This window comes from Sus scrofa, chromosome 13 (genome assembly GCF_054392235.1).
Source record: "Sus scrofa isolate SSC_HxYL_T2T_F1_AM1 chromosome 13, Sscrofa_HxYL_maternal_Yorkshire_Landrace_v2.0, whole genome shotgun sequence".
NCBI classification, from domain to species: Eukaryota; Metazoa; Chordata; class Mammalia; order Artiodactyla; family Suidae; genus Sus; species Sus scrofa.
Window position 1 is genome coordinate 131,139,595 of NC_139395.1, and position 25,981 is coordinate 131,165,575.

Genomic DNA, 25,981 nt, shown 5'->3' on the forward strand with positions numbered 1-25,981 from the left:
TGCTTGAGTGTATTTTTTTTTCATTTTTTGCAAATGCAATATTTGGTTTTGGCTTGTGGTTGCCCTGTTTTTTAAGTATGCTAACCCCTTCCCATAATTGTGTGTTTTAGCCTGATGGTCCTGTAAGTTCAAACAGTTCATTACTACATTAAAATTAAGAAGAGAAACATACAAACAAACAAAAAGGGTTATTTACTTCCTAACATCCCTTGCCCACATTTTATGGTTTTGATGACTCTTTTTTATTTTTTTCTTTTTAATTTTATTTTGTTTGAAGCATGTTCATGATTAAATCTGTATGCTGGCTTATTTGAGTGACTGCTCTCTGATTGTATCTTCCTCAGTCCTAGTTCTTCCTCTTCTTCTTCTTCTTCTTTTTTTTTTTCTTTTCTTTTTTCTTCCCTTTCCTTCCTTTCTTTTTGGTTTAGAGAAGCCCTTTCAATATTTCCTTTAACCTGGGTTTTGTGTTGCTGTATTCTTTAAGTTTTTGTTTGTTGGGAAAAATTTTTATTTCCCCTTCTATTTTAAATGATATTCTTGCTGGATAAAGTATTCTAGGTTGCATATTTTTTCCTTTTAGCACTTTAAATATCTCTTGCCATTCCCTCCTGGCCTGTAGTGTTTCTGTAGAGAAATCAGCTGATATTCTTATGGGGGTTCCCTTGTAGGTAACATTCTGTTTTTCTCTTGCTGCCTTTAGGATCCTCTCTTTATCACTAACTTTTGCCATTTTTATTATGATGTGTCTTGGTGTGGGTCTTTTTGCGTTCAGTTTGTTTGGGGCCCTCTGTGCTTCTTGTATCTTGAACCCAGTATCCTTCAGATTTGGGAAGTTTCCATTGATAATTTCTTCAAATATATTTTCCATCCCCTTATCTTTTTCTACTCCTTCTGGAATTCCTATTATGTGTATATTGGCCCACTTTATATTATCTCATAGGTCTCTTATATTGCTTTCCAGTTTTTTGATTTGGTTTTCTTTCTGTTGACCGGATTGAGTGATTTCCATTATTCTATCTTCCATATCACTGATTCGTTCTTCTGCATTATTCATTCTGGTTTTTACTGCCCCTAGTTCAGTTTGCATCTCTGCAAATGAATGTTCTAGTTTTTCTTGGCTCCTCCTTATATTTTCTAGTTCCTTTCTGAGGGTATCTGCATTACTGTTCATATCTTCTCTTAATTCCTTCAGTATTTTCAGTATTTCTCTTTTGAACTCCAGGTCTGTCAGACTGCAGAGATCTGTTTCATTGTTGGCTGTTTTAGGTGAGTTCTCCTGTTGGTTTGACTGGGGGTGGTTTCTCAGCTTCTTCATCTTGCTTGTTGTTTTCTTTCTCCTGAGGGAGTTGTACTCTCTGTTATCGGGCAGTGTTTGCCTTGTCACTGCCGTGGAATATTTCCTGAGGGCTGGCGTTGTTGGTCAATCTTTTTTGAGGCAGTGTGGCTTTTCTGGAGTGTTGATGGGGCTAACAGTGTTTCTTTGAAGCAAAGGAGGACTTCCTGAGGGCAGACAGGACTGGGAGGTCCACACCACGATGGTAGCAGATTTCACTTGGTCATGCAGAGCTTGCTCTGGTGTTTTTAGGCTGTGGGGTTCTTGCAGGTGGTTGGAGGTGTTGGGAAGCTGTTCCTCAGGAGTGCAGCACCCCCTGGGGGCTGTAGCAGCTATCTGGGTCACTGAGAACCTAAGAGGCTCTTCCCTAGGGCAGCCCAACTCAGAAGGACAGCCTGCGAATGTAGGCGGATCTTTTCACAGTCTGGCCAAGCTTGCTGCAGCTTTTCTGGGCTGCAGGGGCTCTTCCAGGGGGCTGGTGGTGCTGAGCAGCTATTCCGTGGGAGTGGGACACCCCCTGGGGGCTTGGGCCGGTAGCAGGGCCGTTGGAAACCCAAGAGGCTCCTCCCCGGGGCAGCCCGTCTCAGAAAAACCATCGGAGAATTAGGCAGATCTATTCACGGCCTGGCTAGGCTTGTTCTAGCTTTTCTGGGCTGTAGGCCTTTTCTCAGGGGCTGGTGGTATTTGGTGCTGCTCTGTGGAAGTGTAGCCCCTCCAAAGGGCAAGCAGGCCTGTGCAGGGACAGCCCCTGCGGTGGTAGGCTTCAGGCAATTGTTGAGGCCAGCCCTCCTGGATGGCAGGCAGCCCCAGGTTCAGCAAGAGCATAGGGGGTGGTGGGGTTGGGGGAGAGGATGCACTGGGAAGAATAGCTTTCAGCTAGCTAGCGGGCCTGTAAGCTTGCTGTGGCGTGGGGGGTATTCTATGGGGACCCACCCCTTCTTCTCTCCCCTCCCCAGCACGGGCGCAGACCAGGCTCTTCTCCCAGGTTCCCTCTGATGCGGCTTTCCACTTCCCCGCCCCTAGAGTACTGCTCCCTTTCTCTGCGACAGCTTTGTTTTCTAGTTTCCCAGGCAGTCTCTGCCCTGTCAAATGGTTTCTAGACCTCCCAAGCAGTCTCCGCTCCGCCCCGACCCCCCAGCCCATTCTCGGGGACTAACCTTCGGATCCGAGGATTCGGTGCCCAGCCCCCACCCAGGCGTCTCAATTTTTGGTGACTGTGCCTGTAGCTCAGATGGTCCGTTCAGTTCTTGATCGGCTTTTCTGTACTCCAACTTACTGCTACACTCTTCTCTGCATTTGGAGATTCCTCCGGTTCGTTTGATCTTTCCCCCGTGTAGGTGACTTTCCAGGGTGCGGGATCCCTTTCTCCTCCTCAGTTCCCTTTCGGGAGCACCCATCTCGCTCGGATTCACCTTCTCTCACTCTCCTCTTTTCTCCCGTTCTGCCCAATAATGTCACGAACTTCTTGCCGTTATTGGAGTTTAGGGTCCTCTGCCAGCGATTGGTTGCTGTTCTGTGGGAGTCATTTATTCTGTAGATGTACTTTTTTTGTTGTGTTTGTGGGAGAAGGCGAGCGTGTCCCCCTACTCCTCCACCATCTTGTCCTCTCTCTGCAATGTATTTAAATAAAAAGCCCTTCTCCTCAGAATATGTATGATCCATAAAAATTCATAAGTATAAGACAGCCAAATATAATTCTGGACAACAGTCCTGCACATCTGCTTTGTGAATGAGGATATCCAAATGGTCAATAAGCCAATGAAAATGCCTAATATCATCTGTCATCAGGGAAATGGAAATTAAAGCTAAAAGAGATATCACCACACACCCTAGCCATAACAATTTTTATCTTAAAGTATAAAAAATAAAGTGTTAATGAGGATGGTTGTGGCATAACTGGAATTCTCATCCAATGCTCTGGAGATTATAAATTAGAAACCATTTGGCTGAATCTACCAAAAATGAACATATACATACTTTATTACCTGCAGTTACATTATGGAATATATACCCAGAAGAAATGTGTACATTTATACACAAAATACATGAATGAAAATGTTCACAGCAGCACTAACCATAATGGCCCCTAATAGGAAGCAATCTAAATATAAGTCAACAATAGAATGGAAAAGCTAATTATGGTCTGCTCAAACAATGGACGATGGTACAGAAATGAAAACAGATAAAATGTGTTGATGTAACTACGTGAATAAATTTCACACAAAAAATGTTGAATAAAAGAAGCCAGACTCAGAAAGTATGTACTGTTATAATTACACTTATGAAAAATTCATGCACAAGTAAACCTACCTGATAGAAGTAAGGATAAGGTTTATTTTGGGGAAGGAAGGGAGTGTGAACCTATCACAGCAGGAATGGTGCAAGCAGATTCTGTGGTGCTGCTAGTATTTTATTTCTTAATCAGGGTTGGGGGGTTATAATTATATACACATTTGCTAAGAAAAAATTCATCAATATTTGTGGTATGGGAGTTCCCGTCGTGGCGCAGTGGTTAATGAATCCGACTAGGAACCATGAGGTTGCGGGTTCGATCCCTGGCCTTGCTCAGGGGGTTGAGGACCTGGCGTTGCCGTGAGCTGTGGTGTAGGTTGCAGCTGCGGCTCGGATCCTGAGTTGCTGTGGCTCTGGTATGGGCTGGTCGCTACAGCTCTGATTCGACCCCTAGCCTGGGAACCTCCATATGCCGTGGGAGAGGCACTAGAAAAGGCAAAAAAAGACAAAAAATATATAATATATTTATTTGTGGTATGTGCACATACACACATTGTATATTAATAACAATATTTATTTAATATAGAAGAATCAGTCACTACACTTGACCGTAGTGTTAAAAAAAACCCAACTCAGTTTGCCTTTTTATGTATGCAACTAGTCTGTTACGAATGGGAGCTCTCAACAAAAGTGTTAAAAGTTCTGGTTTATTTTAAGAAATGGAAATTCAAGTCCATCTTCTTCTTGGTAGATATTTCCATTTGTTTCCAAGTAGGGCAAACCAGTCAGACTAACTTAGAATTTTAGGCTTTATGTTAGTAGATATTTAAATATATAGTCTTAAATTGTTAATTTATTGATAAATAAATTTACCAGACATTAGGTGTTCAGAGTTTGTTTTCCCATGGTGTACATTAGGAATAAGTTTATCTGCATATAAATTCTGAATCCACTAGGATTATTTTTTCACTTTATGTCAAAGAAACCCACCCATATTAGTAAAATAAATAGTCGTTATTGTTCTCACATAACAAGAAGTCTAGATAAAGTGAGACTGTCCAGGGCTGCTGCAGAAGCTTCATCTGAAGTTGTCAATACAGCTTTTCTAGTTATCTAGTTATGTAGTTATTAATCCTACTTTTCATTTAGCTTTTTATTTTGCAGTCCTTTACATGCTTTTATTCTCATGCTTGAATCATTAGTATCCAGTCTTATATTCATGTTCTAGGCAGGAAAAAGAATACAGAATGAGGGAAGATGGAGGGAACTCCTAATCAGGAAAGTAAAAATTTTCCCAGAAATTCACCGTATTCTGCTATGCCTCCTGTCCCACCCTACAAACGTCAGGCCCCAAAGGGAGTGTTATTTTGATGGGCTCCATGCTGTTCCAAACAAAACTGTGTTCTCTGGGTGAAGAGGAAGGGGTGAACAGATACTGGGTGGGCAATGAGGAGCTTGTATTATGGCCATGTTTTCTTACTCCTCCAAACCAACAAGAAGTGCTGACAGCTTCTCAATATCTGCCATCGGGGTGCAAATCTATTTTTTATTAGTTTCAAAGAGCAATTTGAATATGGAATAATTTGGTTATACTTTCTACAGAAAACCTGACTCAGACCCTTTTTCAGATGTAATTTTTGGAGAGTGGTATATTCTAAATGCTAATGATAGCATTATAGCAATTCTGTTTGCCTGTGACATTTCAAAAGGAACATTTTTTCCAAGTAAACATTAATGGATCATTTACATACACAGCAATGAAAATAACTGCACTGTTCCATTTAAAGCAGTTTTCCCCACCTATCATAAATTGTTATTTTAAATTAAGGTTTAAGTTTAATAAAATTTAAGGGCATTTTAGTAAAAATGTGCTGAGTGTGTAAAAACATTTGTTAATAATTCAAGTATATTAAGATTTTTCTACCTCTGCTAAAATAGTAATCTAAAAAGAAAAGGTATTTGTGTTTCACATGGTTTTCAAGGAATAAACTAGGATTTCCATTTGTATGTAACTTGCACACCCATATCATACCCTAGGGAAACTATTTAAGACTTTTGACAATTTACTAAGATGAATAAAGTAATAATAAAGTTTGGGTTGTGTAAAGAGGAAGAGAAGCCAAGAAGTTCTGTGAGACCAAGTGGTCCTTACAGAAATGAATCTATGTTTTGGGAAAGGTGTAATTTCATGCTTCACAGATGCATTTTCAAATAAAATAACTCTCCTTAGTTTAGGCAGAGGATTAAAAAAAAGCTTATACAATAATTAAAAAATGGATGTGTGTGGAATACCTTGAGGTACTGGGACAAAGACCTAAATCCATTTAAGTTGGAAAACTTTCCAAGAGAAAGATCCCTACAGTATGTCTCTGTCCCTAATGTCAGCGCTTCTGGTCCATATTCTGACTTGTCTTCCTATTCCTCTAAGGCTGAAAGCTCACCAAATTGAATAGGTGTGCCCTTCTGCTTCCTTCCCAGAGCCTGGATCCACTTGCTAAGATTCTGAGTAAAACTGGCAGATATAAACTCTCCAGACTGTGCAATGACAGGAACTGCTGAAGTTTGGACAGTGAACTTTGTCAGTATATTGTTACAAAGTAAAAGCATGTATGTGGACATGACATGTGTCAGTTAGGAAGTAAACAACCCTCAAGCCGCCAACCACCTAAGTCAAAGTAGGGGTGTTTTTTCACAATGAACATTAATGCTGCATGGCTATGACTCAGTGAGCCACTATATACCTGGTACACAATGAGATTATTGTCAAATCTAATTGAGGGAACTTCTTGTCTCATAGCATCCTCTTCTTTGCTTAACACAAATATTCAGATTTGGATTCTGTATTTGGTATGTGTCCCTCTTGCAGACTTACATCCCTTTGTTTTGCTTGGAGTGTTTGCCATTTTTCTTTGGACCAGTCCAGCCCCATGGGCTGTGACTCGTGCAGTCATATGGGGCCCTGCTCTCAGGAGTGCCTCACACTTGGCTCAATGCTGGGGAGATATTCCAGGGAACAGATGTGCAGGCTCAGGCCCGAGGCTTCGCAGGCAGTGCCAGCCGCCAAGCAATTGGCATGGCTGCCCAGCACTTGTCTAGGGGCAGTGTGGGGGATTTGGGGGACCCAGATTAATGGCAATGACAGTGTCCATAGCAACAGAGGCAGCACAGTAGCAGCAGCCATGAGCCAGAGGAAGGGCTCTGCATGGAGCAGCTGTGGGACTTGTGGGTGGGAAGCTGGCTTCAAAGCCCATCTGCAGTATAGGTACCAATATTAACTCTCCAGACTGTGCAGTGAGAGGAACTGATGAAGTTTGGACAGTAAACTTTGTCAGTATGTTGTTACAAAGTAAAAGCATGTATGTGGATATGACATATGTCAGTTACTGAGGAAGTAAATAACTTAGGGAATTGTTAGAACTTTCAAAGAGTTTTAAATCTCTGGCTTTGAAAATAGCTGCAATATCAGAAAGCAAATTTCCACAAGCTTAGACACAGAAATTCAGTGTGATTATTGCATTCAAAAGAAAAGAACACTATCGTTATGTGAAAATTTGAATGAACTAATTTTAACTTGGAAGATAATTTTATAATTAAATTTCCCTTATAATTGAAGACACAACAATAGAATGCATAAACAGGTGTTTTGAATTCTATACAAATCATAAAGCCACTTTTTATTTCTTGAATAGAAAGTTTTAAGAAGTATCAGGGGAAACTTTAAAATGTCATTGTTTAAATTTATACTTAAAGTTAAGTTTGGATTTATATCAGTGATTTGTATGAAGCTAAATCTCTTAAGAAATATTCCAAATGAATTATTAGCTCTCAAAATTTATATTTCAAAATAACTTATAAATGCATCCCAAAGTTGTCACAATCTATAAATAAGTTGTATCAGAAGCTTCTCAAAATTAAAAAATATGTTAAAAATTACTTATATTCTTGCATTTGGTAAGAGAACTGATATAATTTTCAATTATGTCGCATGAAAATGAAATTATTAAAAGCGTATATTTTGATGGCTTAACAAATTTTGCAGAAAAGCCAGAAAAATCTTATGATAAATGAAGATACCACTTTTTAAGTCTTATTATTTATTGTATTTATGAAATGGTAAAAGTGTCTTTTGCTACTTATAAGCTTATGTTGTTATTCATGCCTCACTGTTAACCCTTATTTTACATAAATAATAACAATTTTAGAAGTTAAAGCTTTATACTTTACTACGGCTAATGGCACCTTTTTTCTGCTTTTTGAGCAAGACACTTACATTTGTATTTTGCTCTGAGTTCTGCAAATTATGTAGCCAACTCTGCTTTGAACATTATGATTTCATTTCTGTACGCTTTCCCCTTGTCCACACCTCCACTGTCAAGCCCTGATACCCTGCCTGGTCCTCCTCCCTCCCGTATTTACTCCTGTCTTCTTGCCAGCCAACCATCTGAGCCACACCATGTTATTCTGGTTATAACAGCACATTTACAATCATTTTCAACACTTATTCTCTGCTAACTCCTTACATATAGTACCTAATTAATCACCACAATCACTCTTCAGGGTAGGTATCTTAGCTTAATTTTATAGTCAGGGAAGTAAAGGCTTAGCATGATTAAATGTTTCCTAATGGCACACAGCTCTGTGGAGTTTGAAACCTACGAGTAACATGAAGGGAACATTAAATTCCAATTTATTTGATTTTTGTATAATGCATGACTATACTGGGTCAGAAATGGTGACATGTTTCTTCCAATGTTTTTCTCTGTTTCTTTTCTAAAGCTTTCCTTGTCCTTTTAATGTCTTCCATGGCTCCAGATGCTCTTGTCTACAGTCAGTGAGATCCGACCTGGTCCATCTGAAATATCTTTCCCACTCTTTCTGTTGAGTAAATACCTTGTTGGTTTCCAAGATGCAGTGCAAATATGCACCTCCTTTAAGAAGGCTACCCTGACTCCCTCTCTCTCACCTAATAGAATTGACCACATCCTTCCTAGTCCCAGTGCTCAACACACAGTCTTCTGTCAAAGGCAGCGAAACACCAGTGCATGTACACAGAGGCACAGTGGTCTTCAGCATAGTATGATTACTCTCACAGATAACAACTATATCTTAATTTGCCTTCATACTCCCGGCACTTAGCAGTTCAATCAATGAATAAATGAACAAATGAACCAATAATAAAAAAGGAGAAATACCCCTCTTATATTAGTTGATTATTAATACTCCTACTTCATTTATTTAGTAGATGTGATTTTTTAGTCCTTCACGAATGCTTTTTATATAATAAATTCACTGATACCTGACAACAATGCCACATTTCTGTATTGTTATTTCTTCCAGCACTGGTGGAAACTGAGAGTTGGTGAGATTAACTTTTACATAGATTGTCCACTTTTACATAGCTCCTATCTATGAGAGAGCTATACTTTGAACTCAGATACTTCTAACTCCAAAGCCTGTGCTCTTAAAAAATATGTTTGTTTCTTGTACTTTTCATTTATTAAAGCACTTGTTCCATGTAACACAGCCTGTATTTAAGACACTAGGTTAACTCAGCTTTTCTGTCTTAGGAAATTGGCCAAAGTTCACTGGGACTGAAAAATAGTATCTCTTAGCATCTGTCTCCCTTTGTCAAATCAAATCACCTCTCCCATCTGACTCCTGATGATTTTCCCCAGACCTAAGTTTGCACGTGTTTTTCTTTGGCTCTGTACATACCCTTGTGGAATCTTTTATATATATATATGTATAATTTTGGGCCACACTTGTGGCATATAGAAATTCCCAGGCTAGGGGGCAAATCAGAGCTGCAGGTGAGGCCTGTACCACAGCCACAAACACACAGGCTCCAAGCTGCATCTGCAATCTAGGCAGCCACTTGTGGCAACATGGGATCCTTAACCCACTAACTGAGGCTAGAGATTGAACCTGCATCCTCATGGACATTACTCTGGGTCTTTAACCTGTTGAACCACAATGGAAATGCCTCGTCATGGAATCCTAGCACACAAGGACAGGGGAACGTGGCCAGCATCCTCCCTAACAGGCCAGGTTCTTCCCAGAAGACCTGGTCCTGGCACACTCAGACCTTTGAATTCTTAGTAGCTTCATAGTTTCCCTGCTCCCCCTGGTTTCTTGCCTACATTTTGTATTTTCTGTCTCTCTCCCTCTCTGGAGCAGGTACAGTAGACAGAAAATAGCTAAAAGGGGATGCTTAATTTAAATTTGGGATATATAATAGCTAAGTGTCCAAAAATCTACAATTTATTTGTGGTTGAATAAGAGGTATAGAGCAACATAAAAGGAAAGATATAGAGGAAGTCCATGCTCTCTCTACTGTGAGAATTCTAATTTGTCATTGAAATGACCTCTCTAGCTGGTTTCTCATGAAATCTTTCTCTACAATGTTGGATTTGTATTTGATATCTGGTAATAAATCTCTTTTCTAATACTGAATTGGTTAAGTACTGTATTTAAGGAAGCTTCACAAAGGACAAATCATCTACAATTCTCTTAATGTTTATGAGATACTAATAAGGGGTAAATTTGCAATTAAGTCTGTATTTTATATGAATTTAAATACGAGACTAATATTTATATGTAGTGAGAGCAATTCCTCCTTTCGAATGGTAATTCCTTTTTTTCACTGAGCAGCTGAGCCTCTGTAGTGCCCTCCATCATTTGTCAGATTTAACAACCCAGAGTAAATAGCTCTCTGAAAAGTAACTACAGGTCCATCTTGTTGATCCCAATTTGTCAAATGTTGCAATGAAGAAAGTGCTAAGCCTTTAGGAAGGGTGTGGGGAGATTTGTAATTTATCCTAAACTCCAGACCAAGACTCAGAAATAGATTTTCTAGCTTGTATCTATATAGTTTTTGATTGACAAGAGAGTAGGATTTGTTATATTATATGACACAATTGAACTTTCCAAGTCTTCTGCCTTTCTGATACTATTTTCCGATGTGAGTACCTTGAGGAGAATATTTAAAAATTGCTTGCGCCTCTCTTTTGAGGCATCAAAGGTACAGGAAGAGTAAAATATATTACACTAAACCATAAACTTATTTTATAGCAAAGAGATTTGTGTTCAAAATGTTTGGCGACCCACTTCACCTTACACCACATAATGGAAACAAGAATGATTGAAGAGATAGTGATCAGAGATCATGTCTGACTAATGCTAGATAATAGCTAGTTAACAATTTTAAAATTTAGTCAAGGTTTGGATGTTTCCATATGTTTGCAAATAAGAAACAACTCTTAATAAACTGATTTGACTTACAATTATTTTCTAATTTCAGTTATAATAATTTGTTGATTTAAGGTTTATTAGAGTAATTGTTTCCTGTTGACAGGAAAATGTGCTCTGCTAGGTATACGTCTCCTAGCAGGTGACTGGTTCACATATTTCTCCAGCGAAGCCAAGGAAATCACTTAAGGTTCAGTAGATTATTTTTCACAACAGAACTATGAACAGAATATAACATTGGTAAGTTTCTATGGGCATTAATCCAAGCTCACTTTTACTCTATAGCCTTGGAATTATACACATGCTGAGGGGATCAGAATTGAAAATAGGGCAATACAGAACAGAGAATGAATATTTATCTGAAGCTGGACATAACAGTGATTGAAAAATACAGAAAAGTGAAGCTGAATTAATAGGAAGTAAAAGTGCTATTTAGGGATCTACTTCACATATTCATGATGGGTCCAGTTCATATAGAGATCATGGGTATAGTTAGCTTCTGTGTCACCACCCAAACCCTTCTCAGTAGAGTCTCTAAAACCCTAGGAACCCAAAGACTCAAAATTTTATCAAAAAATTAAGTCACTTCATGGGTCAGGTGCATGTGGAAATGGGTTAATAAAAATGGAGACAGGAAAATTCATCTAAAAAAGGGATTTATAATCTAACAGAAAAAGGGAGGTAGGACCACAAGGAAAAACCAGAAAAAAGAACAATTACAGTGCTATAGATATTTGGATGAGTGAGAGGTCATCTGTTGGATGATAATGGAGGATTAAAAATAGGACATAAAGAAAATAGAGTTTTAAAACAATGTGATAGGTATGAAAAAGAGTAATTGGATTAAATACTTGTTTAAAGATTATGAGAGCACATTTAAAATCATATTGCTTGAATTTACAATTGGTAAACTTATGACTATCAAAAAAACATTCAGAAGCCTAGGACTATAGTTAATAACACTGTATTAGATACTTGAAATGTAATAGAGAGAAGATCTTGGGTGCCCTCACCACACCAAAAAAAAAATGGTAACATGGGAACCATGTGAGGGTATGGATATTTTAATGAACTACATTGTGATAATTATTTCCCAGTGTAAACATATATCAAAACATGATACTGTATACCTTAAAGATATGCAATTTTTTTATTTGTCAATTACGCCTCACTCCAGGAGATACTTAAGCCAAAGGCAGGAAATGGAAAAGAGCAGATGTTGTTAGTGATTCTGAGGTAGGGACTGACAAAGCAGAAACAGAAATAAGTCAGGGAACCAAACTCTTTGGTGATGTCAGGTGATTGTTGAGCTGAGGAGACATGAGGTATAGCTGGGTCGGGCAACAAATGAGTCCAGAAAAGAGATGACAACTTCAGAAAAAAATAGAATAAGCGAAGAATTGTGATAGTGTGAAGATGAAGAATAGGTTCTGTGATAGTGACAGAGTGAGGAAGTAGAAGATAAAGTCATTGTTATAAAGGTAGGCATCTAAAGTTCCTGGAAATAGAGGCAACTCACGTCACATAAGGAAAAATTGTAGTAAGAATTCTTTTCATTCTTCTCTCAAGGGAGGGGCAGCAACTTACTTCATGGTAAGTTCAGGAAAAAAGCCTTTTGCACAGCCCTTTCCATGGGGCTCTCAAGAAGCAGGGATTCTTTTTCTCTGTGGAAGGACTTCATTTCTCTGAGGGAAGGTTTTAATTCATGAGGAAAAACAGTAGAAATCCCATTATGCCTAAACCCAAGCTGCATTCTTCCATTCAGCACCAGCTATAATAAAGCTTCACCTGTCTGATGCCTTTATAAATTTTTCATCTGATTCTCAACTTGGGTGGAAAGATGATGTAATTAGTATCTCCCCAGATCCCAAGAGCTGTGATCACAAAAGCTTCTGAAGTGGAGAAATTGTGTAAGCAGTGATGATATTCAAGTTATGTGAGTGGATGGCTTGTGATAGAGAGGAAGGTCATTGACTATGAGGAAGTCAAGATTCTCTGAGCTAATTAATATATTAAAACTATTATTAACATGATGCTAAAGTCCAGAGGAAGATTTCAGGAACTAGGCAGATAAAGAAATATGGAGTGTATTTAGATGATAGATAGAAAAGTACCAACAAAATACCAGAGAGGGTGTGAAATAATGAGAGATACCATAAATGGCAGTGAGTGTAAATTGATATAAGGTTTGGTATTACCTAGTAAAACTCAAATATGCATATGCCATGACCCTGGAGTTCTACTTCTAGGTATCTATCCTCAAGAAACACCTGTACACTGAAGCAAAATAGATGTTCAAGTTGTTCATAGAACTTTTGTTAGAACAGTAAAAACAATTGTCAAAACCAACTATCATAGTTTGCACTACCAAACTGTAATACTGTGAAATGTTAAAAAAAAATAAAATAAATGACCAAAACCTCAGCTATACTTAAGACCATAATTTTGAGCTAAAGAAACAAGACATAATAGTGAGTACAATTTCATTTAAAAAGTAAAAAACAGACAATATAAATCCATATTTTTTATCAAATCACCCTTGACTTTTACTTTTTTTCATTCCCTCTTCTAGCTTCTCAATATTTTTTAAGGTCACAAATTTATAGATTATAAATTCAGGCTGTCATTTTAAATGTGCTCTTATCATTATTTAATGTATTATAATTAAAAGTAGAGTTTTGTAAAAAAAATTATCTGATATTAAGAGAATCACTTTGTAATGATAGGAAAATAACACAAAGCAAAGAAGATGAGAGTTACATTATTGAAACAATTTAGTCATTCATCTCTAAAATTAAGTGACTTTTCCAAGATTACACAGCTGAAATGGACAGAGCTAAAATTTTAAACTGGGCAGTTTTGCTCTTGATCAATGGTTCTCAAACTTTAGTGTATGCAGCAGAATCGCTTGAAGGTCTGATTCAAACTTGGAATGCTTGGCTTGTCCTCAGATTTTCCGATTCATTGGGTCTAAATAGGGTCTGAGGTTCCAAATTCGTAGCAAGTTCCCAGGTAATACTGATTCTGGTAGTCTGGGAACCACTTTAAGGAGAACAACTGGTTTAGATAAGAAGAATAATGAGTCATTTTACAGGACAGACACACATACAAACACACACATACACACGCACACACATTTAGATTAATTACATTAAACCAGCAAAACACTTAACACAGAAATAGTGACAGAGTACTTATTGGATAAATATCACGTTTTTATCATTATTGTTTTCTAGAAGCAACTTTCAGTGACGGTTGAGTTCACTTTGAATGGACATGTGAAGGTCCCCCATAGCATGCCACCCTTCTCTTTTCCATTGCATCCTCATGGGGTCTATTTTTTGATGGGCTGTTCCCTTTTCCCATGGATCTTCTTTCTTATTCATCAAAATGGATAGTCTATGGGATCTATAAACTGCTCTCTTGCTACTAGATGCCTTCTATAAAATGTCTTTGACATGTTTCTATTGAATACCACCCTCCCAGCAGAGTTGAGGATGAGAAAGGCTAAAGGATAGAAAGGGCCAGAGCCCCACCCTGCTGCATTACAATTTGAATCTGATCAAGCCACTCTCCCTCTAAAAATCCTCCAATGGCTGCTGATCACTCCCAGGAGAAAGACTCATCTTTCATGTGACCTGCCCATGGTAACCTTTTCAGCTTCATCACACACCCTCTACTGCTTCCCAGCCTTTCTTTCATCCCTCTGATTCCAGGGGTCTTTCCTGCTTCAGGATATCTGCTCACATTGTTTTCTCTGGTGTGACCACTCTCAACCTCGTGGTTATTTTTTTTTTTCCTGTTCATCCTTCCACTATCAGTTCAACCATTATTTCCTCAGGAAAATCTTTTCTGGAACACTAGATTAGTTCAAATCACTTTGTTTCATGCTCTTCAAACACCTTCATCTTTGATTTGAGAGCATTTATCACAGTATGTAATAGATGAACATACTGTTATATGTATTAATGTTTTGATTACTATTTGGTTCTGTCACTACCAACATTACTTAAAAGAATTTTCTGTGATAATGAAACTGTTTACTAATATTAAACACTTAAGACGTGAATAATGTGACAAGAACTGAATTTAAATTTTATTTAATTTTAATATCTATGTGTGACTAATACTTATCATTAAAGGGTAGCAGAGTGCTGACCATGAGTTCCATAAGGAAAGGGACTCTGATGATGTAGTTCATTTCTGCATTCCCAGCGTCTGGAAAATAATGTGATCCCAGTAAATATTTGTGAAATGAATGATCCCTACAATGTCCATGTATTTTAATACTGTAAGAGAGTTTATTGGAGGTCTTTTTTTTTATTTTTCCATTACAGTAATTCTCTCTGGGTTTTTTTCCCATAAAGAAAATCAAATAAAGCATTTGTGACACTACAAAATGATTTTTGTATGACATTATGAATTGCCTAAACCTTGTAAAGAAATAAGTATGGCCTATATATATAAACAACATCTATTGTTCCTATCCACTAAGAATATAGTTTAAAATCCTCTACAATTAAAAAAATTACCATAAATTGATGTTGAGTTTTTTTTGTTTTTTTGTTTTTTGTCTTTTTGCTATTTCTTGGGCTGCTCCCGTGGCATATGGAGGTTCCCAAGCTAGGGGTCCAATCGGAGCTGCAGCCACTGGCCTACGCCAGAGCCACAGCAACGCTGGATCCGAACCGCATCTGCAACCTACACCACAGCTCACATCAACGCCAGATCGTTAACCCACTGAGCAAGGGCAGGGATTGAACCCTCAACCTCATGGTTCCTAGTCGGATTCGTTAACCACTGCGCCACGACGGGAACTCCTGATGTTGAGTTTTATCAAAAGCTTTTTCTGCATCTACGGAGATGATCACATGGTTTTCATTCTTTAATTCGTTAATATAGTGTATCACATTGATTGATTTGTAGATAAAGAAAAATCCTTGCATCCCTGGGGTAAATCCTACTTAATCATAGTGTATTATCTTTTTAAGGTATTGTTAGATTCAATTTGCTAGTATTATGTTGAGAATTTTTGCGTCTATGTTCATCAGTGATATTGGCCTATAATTTTCTTTTTTTGTGATATTGTTTGGTTTAGGATGTCAGGGTGATGGAGGCCTCATAGAATAAGTTCTGAAGTATTCCTTCCTCTGCAATTTTTTTAAAAAGAGTTTCAGAAGGATAGGTATTAACACTCTCTAAATGTTTGGTGGAATTCACCTGTGAAGCCATCTGGTCCTGGAGTTTTGTTTGTTGGGAGTTTTTAAATTACTGATTCAATTTCAGTATTGATAATTTGGTTTGTTAATATTTTCTATTTCTTTCTGGTTCAGTCCTGGGAGATTGCACCTTTCTAAAAATTTGTCTACTTCTTCTAGGTTGTCCATTTTATTATCATATACTTGCTCCAAGTAGTTTCTTATGATCCTTTGATCTTCTGTGGTGTCAATTGTAACTTCTCCTTTTTTCATTTCTAACTTTATTGATTTGGGCCTTCTCTCTGTTTTTCTTAAAGAATCTGGCTAATGGTTTAAGATAAAAATGGTCCAGAAAGTGGGCATAGAGGGAACATACCACAACATAAAAAAAATGCCATAAATGACAAATTCACAGCTATTATCATACTCAATGGTGAAACGATGAAAGCATTTCTTCTAAGATTAGGAACAAGACAAGGATGCCCAATCTCACCACTTTCTTTCTACATTAGTTTTGGAGGTCCTATCCATGGAAATCAGAGAAGAAAAAGAAGTAAAAGGGATCCAAATTGGAAAAGAAGAAGTAAATCTCAATGTTTGCAGATGACATAATAATATACATAGAAAATTCTAAATATGTCACCAGAAAACCACATGAGCTCATTGATGAATTCAGTAAGTTTACAAGATACAAAATACATAGAAATCTCTTGCATTTCTGTACAATAACAATGAAAGTTCAGAAAGAGAAATTAAGGAAACTTTACCACTCACCATTACATCAGAAAAAATAAAATATCTAGGAATAAACCTACCTAAGGAGGCAAAAGATCTGTACTCTGAAAACTATAAGATGTTTATGAAAGAAATCAAAGATGACACAAACAGATTTGGAAAGATATACTGTGTTCTTGGATTGGAAAAGTCAACACTGTTAAAATGGCCAAGGCAATCTATAGATTCAGTGCCATCCCTATAAAACTACCAATGGTATTTTCCAAAGAAACAGAACAAATAATTTTAAAATTTGTATAGAAACACAAAAGACCCTGAATAGCCCAAACAGTCTTAAGAACAGAGCTAGAGAAATCAGGATCCTTAACTTTAGACTATATTACAAAGCTACAGTAATAAAAATAGTATGGTATTGGCACAAAAACACATAGATCAATGTAACAGGATAGAAAATCCAGAAATAAATCCATGTAGTTATGGTTAATTAATCTATGATGAGGGAGGCAAGAATTTACAATGGAGTGGTGCTGGGAAAATGGGTGGCTATTTGTAAAAGAATTAAATTAGAACATTCTCTAACACCATACACAAAAGTAAACTCAAAATGTTTTAAAGACCTAAATATAAAACATAAAACCAGTTACTATAAAACTCCTAGATGAAAACAGGTAGAATACTCTGACATAAATTGCAGCAATTGGCTTTTTTTTGGATCTGTCTTCTAGAGTAATGGAAATAAAAGCAAAAATAAACAAATGGGGCCTAATTAAACATAAAAGTGTTCACATAAACCAAATGAAAGGACAATCTATGGAACTGGAGAAAATATTTACAAACAATGAGACTGACAAGGGATTAATGTCCAAAACATAAAAACAGCTTATACAGCTCAGTATCAGAAAAAACAAAAACAACTCAATCAAAAAAATGGGCAGAACCACCTAAATAGACATTTCTCCAAATAAAAAATGGAGATGATCAATAGGCACATGCCTATCAATAGGCAATAGGCACATAATAAATGCTAAAGAGGGTATTGGTAAAAGGGAACCCCCCCTACACTGTTGATGGGAATTAAATTGCTACATCCACTATGGAAAAGAGTATGGAGCTTCCTTAAAAACTAAAAATGAAGAGGTCTCTTGTGGCACAACAGGTTAAGGATCTGGTGTTGTCACTGTAGGGGCTTGAGTCACTGCTTTGGCAGGGGATCAGTCCCTGGCCCAGGAACTTCCACATGCCAAGGACACAGACAAAAAGAAAAAAAATAGTTACCATATGATCTGTAGCAATCTCACTCCTGGGCATATATCCAGAAAAGACAAACTCTAATTCAAAAAAGATACAATGTACCCCAATTTTCATAGCAGCATTATTTTCAATAGCCAAGACATGGAAGCAGTCTAAATGTCCAACTGTACATGAATGGATAAAGAAAAAATAGTACATATATACAATGAAATATTACCCAGCCATAAAAAGAATGAAATAATGTCCTTTGTAGCAACTTGAATGGATATAGAGATTACCACAGCAAGTGAAATAAGTCAAAGACAAATACCATATGATATCACATATGTGCACTCTAAAAAGATAATACAAATGAACTTATTTTCAGAGCAGAAATAGACCTACAGACAGAAAACAAACTTAAAGTTACCAAAGGGAAAGGGGTGGAAGGGATAGATTAGGAGTTTGGGAGTTTGGGATTGATAGATAAACTACTATCTATAGATAGATAAACAAGGATCTACTGCATAGCACGGGGAATTATATTCAGTATCTTGTAAAAACCTATAGTGAAAAGAATCTGTAAAAGAAAAAATACATATAACTGAATCACTTTGCCATAAACCTGAAACTAACAGAACATACACAACATTGGGCAAATCAACTTTACTTGAAAAAATAAATAAAATTAATTTATTTGCAACTATTTTCCTTTGATTTAGAATTTTCTTTTTTTTTTTCTTTTTTTTTTTTTTTTGGTCTTTTGTCTTTTGTTGTTGTTGCTGTTGCTATTTCTTGGGCCGCTTCCGCGGCATATGGAGGTTCCCAGGCTAGGGGTCTAATCGGAGCTGTAGCTGCCAGCCTACGCCAGAGCCACAGCAACGCGGGATCTGAGCCGCGTCTGCAACCTACACCACAGCTCACGGCAACGCCGGATTGTTAACCCGCTGAGCAAGGGCAGGGACCGAACCCGCAACCTCATGGTTCCTAGTCGGATTCGTTAACCACTGCGCCACGATGGGAACTCCATGATTTAGAATTTTCTTTAAGTAGTTCTTAGTTTTCATTTTTTCAGATAGATCATTTTATAATTTAATACTATCATTTGAAAACTTAGAATCATTTCTTCTTTATAAAAAATAAATTAATGTAGGACAGAAAAAAATGGTAAGGTAGAAAAATTGTCATGTATGATTACAATTTGTAAGAAATCCTTTAGTTTCTAAATATTATATGTCTCCATTTCTAAAAGTTATCTAAAATCATTCAATGATAAGGAGATTACTTGGGTTAAAAATGCTCAGTCTCAGAGTTCCTGTCATGGCTCAGTGGAAGTGAATCTGACCAGCATCCATGAGGACACAGGCTCGATTGCTGGCCTCACTCAGTGGGTTAAGGACCCAGCGTTGTCATGAGCTATGGTGTAGGTAGCAGACCTGGCTCAGATCCCGCATTGCTACGGCTGTGGTGTAGGCCGGCAGCTACAGCTCTGATTCAACCCCTAGCCTGGGAACCTCCATATGCCCCAGTGCAGTGCTAAAAAGACAAAACAAACAAAAATACTCAGTCTCAGTTTTTGAAATCTAATCCTTATTATGTGAATGGCTAAACTTGAGATTATGATTCAAAGATATCTTGACTAGTTCCTGAGTCACGCTCAGAGATTAACTATTAGGTGAATTTGTCCATCAGTACTATTACATATCAGAAATATATAGAAAAACAAATGCCTTTCCTCCTAAAAGGAAGATTACCTAATAAACCCATGGTTCCTAACTCTTTGAAGACTTTGAGGTTCAGGATGCAAGTACATACACCGCTTTGGTGGCAGAAGTTTGTCTTGGCAGGATTTCTAAAGAAACTCTACTCCACTTCCTGCTCATGACTGTAACTGTTTCCTGAGTTTGAGATTGGGGTCAGAGGGACTCAGCGGCAGACTGTTTATTAGGGGGATGGGATTGTGTGCAGCTGCTTATTATACTTCTGGGTCTGTTCAGTTTATTTCAAGGTCATCTTCCTTAGCTTCCTGTAGTAAGTCAGCCAGAAAAAAAAGTGATCTTAAATTCTCATATATATCTTACTTTTTTCTTTGTGTTTTCTTTGAACCTATGAAAAAAGTACTTTTCTGTGCTGGTTTGTCTTTTATTCACATGCCTTAAATTGGTTTTTAGAAATGGACAGTAGGAAGGTCCTGTGAAGATTAAATATTGCAAATAAGATTAATATAAAAGGTTAATCTTAAAATCAAGACATAACAGATCAAGCAAAGATGTGTAGAGTCAAAACGAAGAGACAAATTTGTTCCAAGTTAGGCAAGAATGAGTTAGCTTCAATTAGATAGCTGTTTTAAATATAAAAATACAATGTATCAGTTGGAAGAGGATCCATGAAGACTGAAAAAAAAAGAGAACTGTAGCAGCAAGTATTGACATTGCCCCTTCCAGGGAGTTGGACTCTACCATTTCCTTGGCTTGACATCCCTATATGAGGGGAGAACTTGCTCACCAAAAAACCATCAGGTATTTAAAAGGTCTTCATATTTAACTTACTTCCAGGGGAAAATGTACAGATAGCTTGGGATGGATATCTGGCTCTCTTGACAGCTACATTTCTAACAAGTAATAATTGACTTGGCCCACTGTCCGTGACAACAACATTAGGTTTCTGAGCTGCACAATCTTGACAGTTCTGAAGCAAGTACATTTCCTGGTCAATATGGTTGCCATATAAAGTACACAATGCCCATTATATTTGAATTTCAGGTAAATAAATAATTTAGAGCATAGTTATAGTAAAAAAATGATCCAGTTTTATCTAAACTCCAAACTAAACTGGGCACCCTGTAGTCAGTCTGGTAACCCAACCTGCTGAGGGTCTGTATGACTAATCAACTTGCCTAACTTTTAGGACACCCTTTGGTATCACACCAGTATGAGCTGATATTTGCAGGTAGAGCCGTGTGGCATGCACTTTGTAGGGTTTATGATTATTTCCATCCGTTATCTAATTTGAGCTTCACAATGGATATCTGATCTGGTGTCTATGACTACCATGTGTTGATTGTCACTAGAATCAAGAAGCCCTCTGACTTCTAGTTTACTCTCTTGACCATCTGACTGCCTCTCTTAGTAGAAGTCGTATTTCATAGCCTTTCAGTAGTTGTGCACATTTTATCCCTTGACTCTTTCCTTGAACACTCATTTCCACATTACTTTTAAAAAGTCAGTCACTTCCTTTGCTTCCTGATTAATAAGGAGATCAACTGAGATATAATACTTTTCAAGGGAATGTAGCAAATGAAAACAGTGTTTCAAAAATAAATATGCCTTGCAAATAAACCTTTGGACTTGACAAAGCTTGGCTTTGGCACCACTGAGTATGGTTCTTTTCTGTTCTTTTTCCTTTTTTTAATCTTTGTATGGTTATTTTCTAATTCAGAGATACTCTCTTCCCTACTTTTCCCCCAGCACTAAAGATGTCCCAACTTTTCTTTCCAAACATCTTCGAAGGTAAAAAGCACTGAATAAAGGGCTGAAGTTAAATGAATGCATGTGGGCAGATTATAGGGAAGAATGTTATGGTACTCCACTGTTTAGAATACCATCATTTCAACATTTTCAAAAAGCCTGGTATTTGATTACTATGCAAGGTAGAATGTTCTAGGAATAATCGTAAAAATTCTTTAAAAATTATTTAGATAGATAAATAGATAGATAACAAAATGAGAAAGCATTGAAGGCAGTGAATCCTGTCTGACCAGGGACCATGACACAGAAGAGAACAGTGTGATTCAGCTTTTTTTCAGGGAAGTTAAATTAACATGCAGCCAGCAGGTCTATTGAGAAGCAGGACTTGTGGCTTCAGCGTCTGAAATCTGCTCCTAGTTCTAATGACTCATTTTGTGACTATGCAACTTATCAACTTCTCTTTATTCTAATCTCAGCTGCTGGTAAGGAGATTTAATAATACACGATTCACAGGAGGTTATGATCCTGAGTCATTAATGCAAGAATCTGTAGAGAGAATATATTAGCCGATAGAGACAGGGGGATAAAACTAATTCTGAAAGGCAACATTTAGAAATCTGGAGACAATAACAAATTTGTAATGCTACAAATCTGGTTTAAAAAAACAAAAAAAACAAAAATGTAAGACTCAAGAATTTGAGTTAATGGAAACATAAACAATAGAGAGCCATCATAGGTTAAGCCCTACAGTGCATGTGACAGGCTTGTTTCTAGTGTCACTGGACGCCTTCTTAGCACCTCTCCCCCTTTGTGTGTCCCTTGGCCTCCATATACTCCATTCCACTGAGGGCTTTCACTCTTTCTCTTTGTCACCCTAAGCTTAAAACTTGTTCCGTGATGCTCTATCTATGCTAAGATAGAAATAAAATAGTAAGGCAAAAAGGATAATTAAATCATAAGCTGGCATCAGAATTCCTTCTGAGAAAAGAATATTTTTGGTCTAACACTGGAGAAAGTAAGGTGAAGTTCACAAGAATAGATAGGGAGCATCATGAATAGGTAGCATCATTTTCAAAGAAATGATGCTGTAGGTAAAAAGATGGAATTGGGGAAGCAGGAGACAAGGAAAACAAGAGGGCTAGAGGAACACTGGCATCCAGGTTAGTTGACTAAGATCTTTTGTAAGAACTTAGATATCTAAAATTCCTTCTTAAGATGCTCACCTTATTGTGTTCTAGAACCACCCACACCAAGGCCTTTTGTGTTTTTATCTGTGGGTGTGGAAATGAAGGAAATGCCTAGGTGCAAGTCTATGTCACAACAGGAGAATCAAGGCAGGTGGTGAACAAAGGTGAAATGACTCATGGATTGAACTGATTCAGAGGCAATGGGGCTTTAAAGGTAGAGGTGACTAAGGGAAAAAAATGTAAGTACTTCACCTCTCCAGAAATTTGGAAAAGAACAAGGTTTTCAACCACCAACAGGAAAGAGTTCAAGCACATTATGCTCTAATCTCCACAGACCAATACCTCAACAACTCTAGAATTTAACTTGGGTCACCAGGCCCCTCTGGGGACTGAGGAATGTGAGGCAGAAAGCCAGTGACCCAGCACCCCCCCTCTCCATCTTCCCAATCCTCATCGCCTGTGATCTGCTTTCTAGTGGAAATTCCAGAAAAGAATGCCTTTGAGCTTTGAATTGTGCAGCTGGAAAAAAAAAATTTTAAATGTGTTAAGCAGTTGCTAAGTCATTCACCTAAAGCCTCACTTCTTGCAGGATTATTTTTATTTTAACACAGACTGAATAACATGATAAAGGTTTTATGGAATGATTTTATGAGCAAGTCTTTCCAGGGTCAAAGGGGAAGTTGGAAAAGTGTGTGTTAGGTGGAGCTGGAAGGTAGTAAACTAAGAGAGAAACCTACTGGATAACGCCTAGAATTTGAAACATTCTCTGAAGGAGCATTTTGTAAATTATACTTCAGAAGAAAGAGAGAATAGATTTTAAGAAGAAAAACTGCATAACGTGAATTCTATTGGTGACCTTTAATATTGTCTTCTGCCACCAGACTATCTCAAAGACCTTAACGCCAATAAAAAGAGTCAAATATTATTATACCACCCGCTGAAGATATAGCAACCATGATGTATACCAAGTATTGTTTTTTAGGAGTTCCCGTCGTGGCGCAGTGGTTAACGAATCCGACTAGGAACCATGAGGTTGCGGGTTCCGGTCCCTGCCCTTGCTCAGTGGGTTAACGATCCGGCGTTGCCGTGAGCTGTGGTGTAGGTTGCAGACACGGCTCGGATCCCATGTTGCTGTGGCTCTGGCGTAGGCTGGTGGCTACAGCTCTGATTAGACCCCTAGCCTGGGAACCTCCATATGCCGCGGAAGCGGCCCAAGAAATAGCAACAACAACAACAAAAAAAAAATATTGTTTTTTAGGTTTATACTAAGCTTTGTTTTTTTTTTAAGAAGAGGTATTAGATGTTGCTATGAAATGCTAATAATTTCTTAAGGGAAATAGAAGGCAGAGGTAATAAGAAACTCTACTTTTCATATAAGAAACGGTATAATTTTGTTCTTAAAAATTAAGATTTTATTCTCGTTCCTTCACTCCCTTCAAATTGCTTTTTTTAGAGGCTACTTAACATCTCTTAAACTTCTTTTTCAGAGGTGATGCCTTTGAGAACTGAGTTTAGGATTTTCAAATTTCTCTTCTATCATTTGATGCTGGCAGAGAAGATCTCCTCACTTTAAAAATGATTTTTAAATGACAACCTCGCAGCTGATTTTTAAATAGCCTCTTTCCATTTCTGAGGAATTGCCTTGGAGTTCAAACAAAATGAGTCACCCAAGGAAAAAAAAAAAATTGCAAGCCATTTTTATGCATCATCCAGAGCAGAAATTTAATTTAATGGCATTGATATAGGAGAGCTCCTTCATGCAGCAATTTTAAAAGTCTGTTCCTTTACTTTTATGACAGCAACAAGTTCAGTTATCTATGCAGATGAAATAATAATCAATGGTGAATAATCCTGGCACTCATGTATGTCTGGGAAGGGTGTGCTGCTGGCAAGGAAAGGGGCATAGACAAAATACCATAGGGAAAAATAATTCTAGAATATAATTCGAGGGAAGATGGCGGAATAGAAGGACTGGAGCTCAACTTCACTCCTAAAAACAACAAAATTCACAACTAAAGACTGAGCACTCTTCACCCAAATGGACTGGAAACCTTAAAAAAGATACCCTGCTCCAGAAAAAAAAGAGGAGGCCACATCAAGAGGTAGGAGGGGCGATTTCACGATATAAAAAAACCCATACCTCCTGGGTGGGAAGCTCCACAGACTGGAAACTAACTGGTTCACAGAGACTCACGTACAGGAGTGAGAGTTCTGAGCCACACATCAAACTCTCACGTGTGGGGATCTGGCACAGGGAGAAAGAGCCCCAGAGCATCTGGCATTGAAGGCCAGTGGGGCTTGTGCACAAGAGCTCCACGGGACTGGGGGAAACGGAGACCCCATTCTTAAAAGGCGCACACAGACTTTCACGTGCACTGGGTCCCAGGGCAAAACAAAGTCTCCATGGGAATCTAGATCAAACCTGACCTCAGTTCTTGGAGGACATCCTGGGAAAACAGGGGTGAATGTGGCTTGTTGTGAGGGAAGGACATTGAAGGACTAGGGAATATTCAGCAGCAGTGCCTTTCTCTGGAGGTGGCCATTTAGGGAAAATCTGGCCCCACCCGTCAGTCAGCTGCTGAGAAGCCCCAGGGCAAACAACAACCCAGGTGGGATCACAGCCCTGCCCCTCAGTAAACAGGCTACCTAAAGACCCCTGGCACACAGCTGCCTCTAATACCATCCAGAGACTAAGCCCCACCCACCAGAGGGATTAGAATCGGCTCCACCTACCAGGGGGTAGCCATCAGCCCCTCCCATCGGGAAACCTACAGCAAGCTCCCATACTGACTTCAGCCACACGGGGGCAGACATCAGAAGTAAGAGAGGCTACAACTCTATTATCTGTAAGAAGGTCACCACACCAAAAACCTATAAAAATGAATAGAATATAATTCAAGGGCTATTTAGATTTCTTCTTTCCTCCTAGCTGGGACCGAAGCAGTCTCATTTCTCCACAGCTTCTGCCTCATCCTCTGCCTTTTGCTTGGAAGCCTTTTCCTATGGGAAACTGAAGGGTGGTAAATCAGGAACTTGAAACGGTTAAGATTTTCTTTCAAAGTTCAAACTGTTTACCTCTGTCATGTCTGTTCTCTTCATGTTACAGAGAACATACTAGGGCACAAAATTCTGTTCTCAGTCTTGACGACCCCTTTTGGCTACAGGCTCTCTTTCCTTGACTCCCACACCTAAGGATGCATCATTGCCGACAGTAGACTTATGTAAGTGTCCCATGATGTTCTCACTAGCTCAAGAAGAAAATGCACACTTTTAGACTAAGGAGAAATACCATTCCATAGGCTCTCTGTTCCATTTTGAAATGATCTCCTCTATGATTCACTATTTTATTAT

The 25,981-nt window shown here is 38.2% G+C and overlaps 2 protein-coding genes across 24 annotated transcripts in view; one reads left to right on the forward strand and one right to left on the reverse strand.

The window, feature by feature from the left end:
- LOC106505748 (uncharacterized) overlaps positions 1-25,981 on the forward strand; it is a 1,225,997-nt gene that overhangs the window by 953,536 nt on the left and 246,480 nt on the right. The window contains exon 9 of one of the 12 annotated variants that reach the window (XR_014824360.1): positions 16,524-17,657. The exons of the other annotated variants lie outside the window; for them this stretch is intronic. The gene's annotated coding sequence lies outside the window, so the exon portion shown is untranslated. Of the gene's footprint in view, positions 1-16,523; positions 17,658-25,981 lie in introns of those variants that run through there. 12 annotated transcript variants of the gene reach the window in all.
- Positions 1-25,981, reverse strand: part of LOC106505750 (uncharacterized) — a 742,696-nt gene that overhangs the window by 115,485 nt on the left and 601,230 nt on the right. The window lies entirely within an intron of this gene.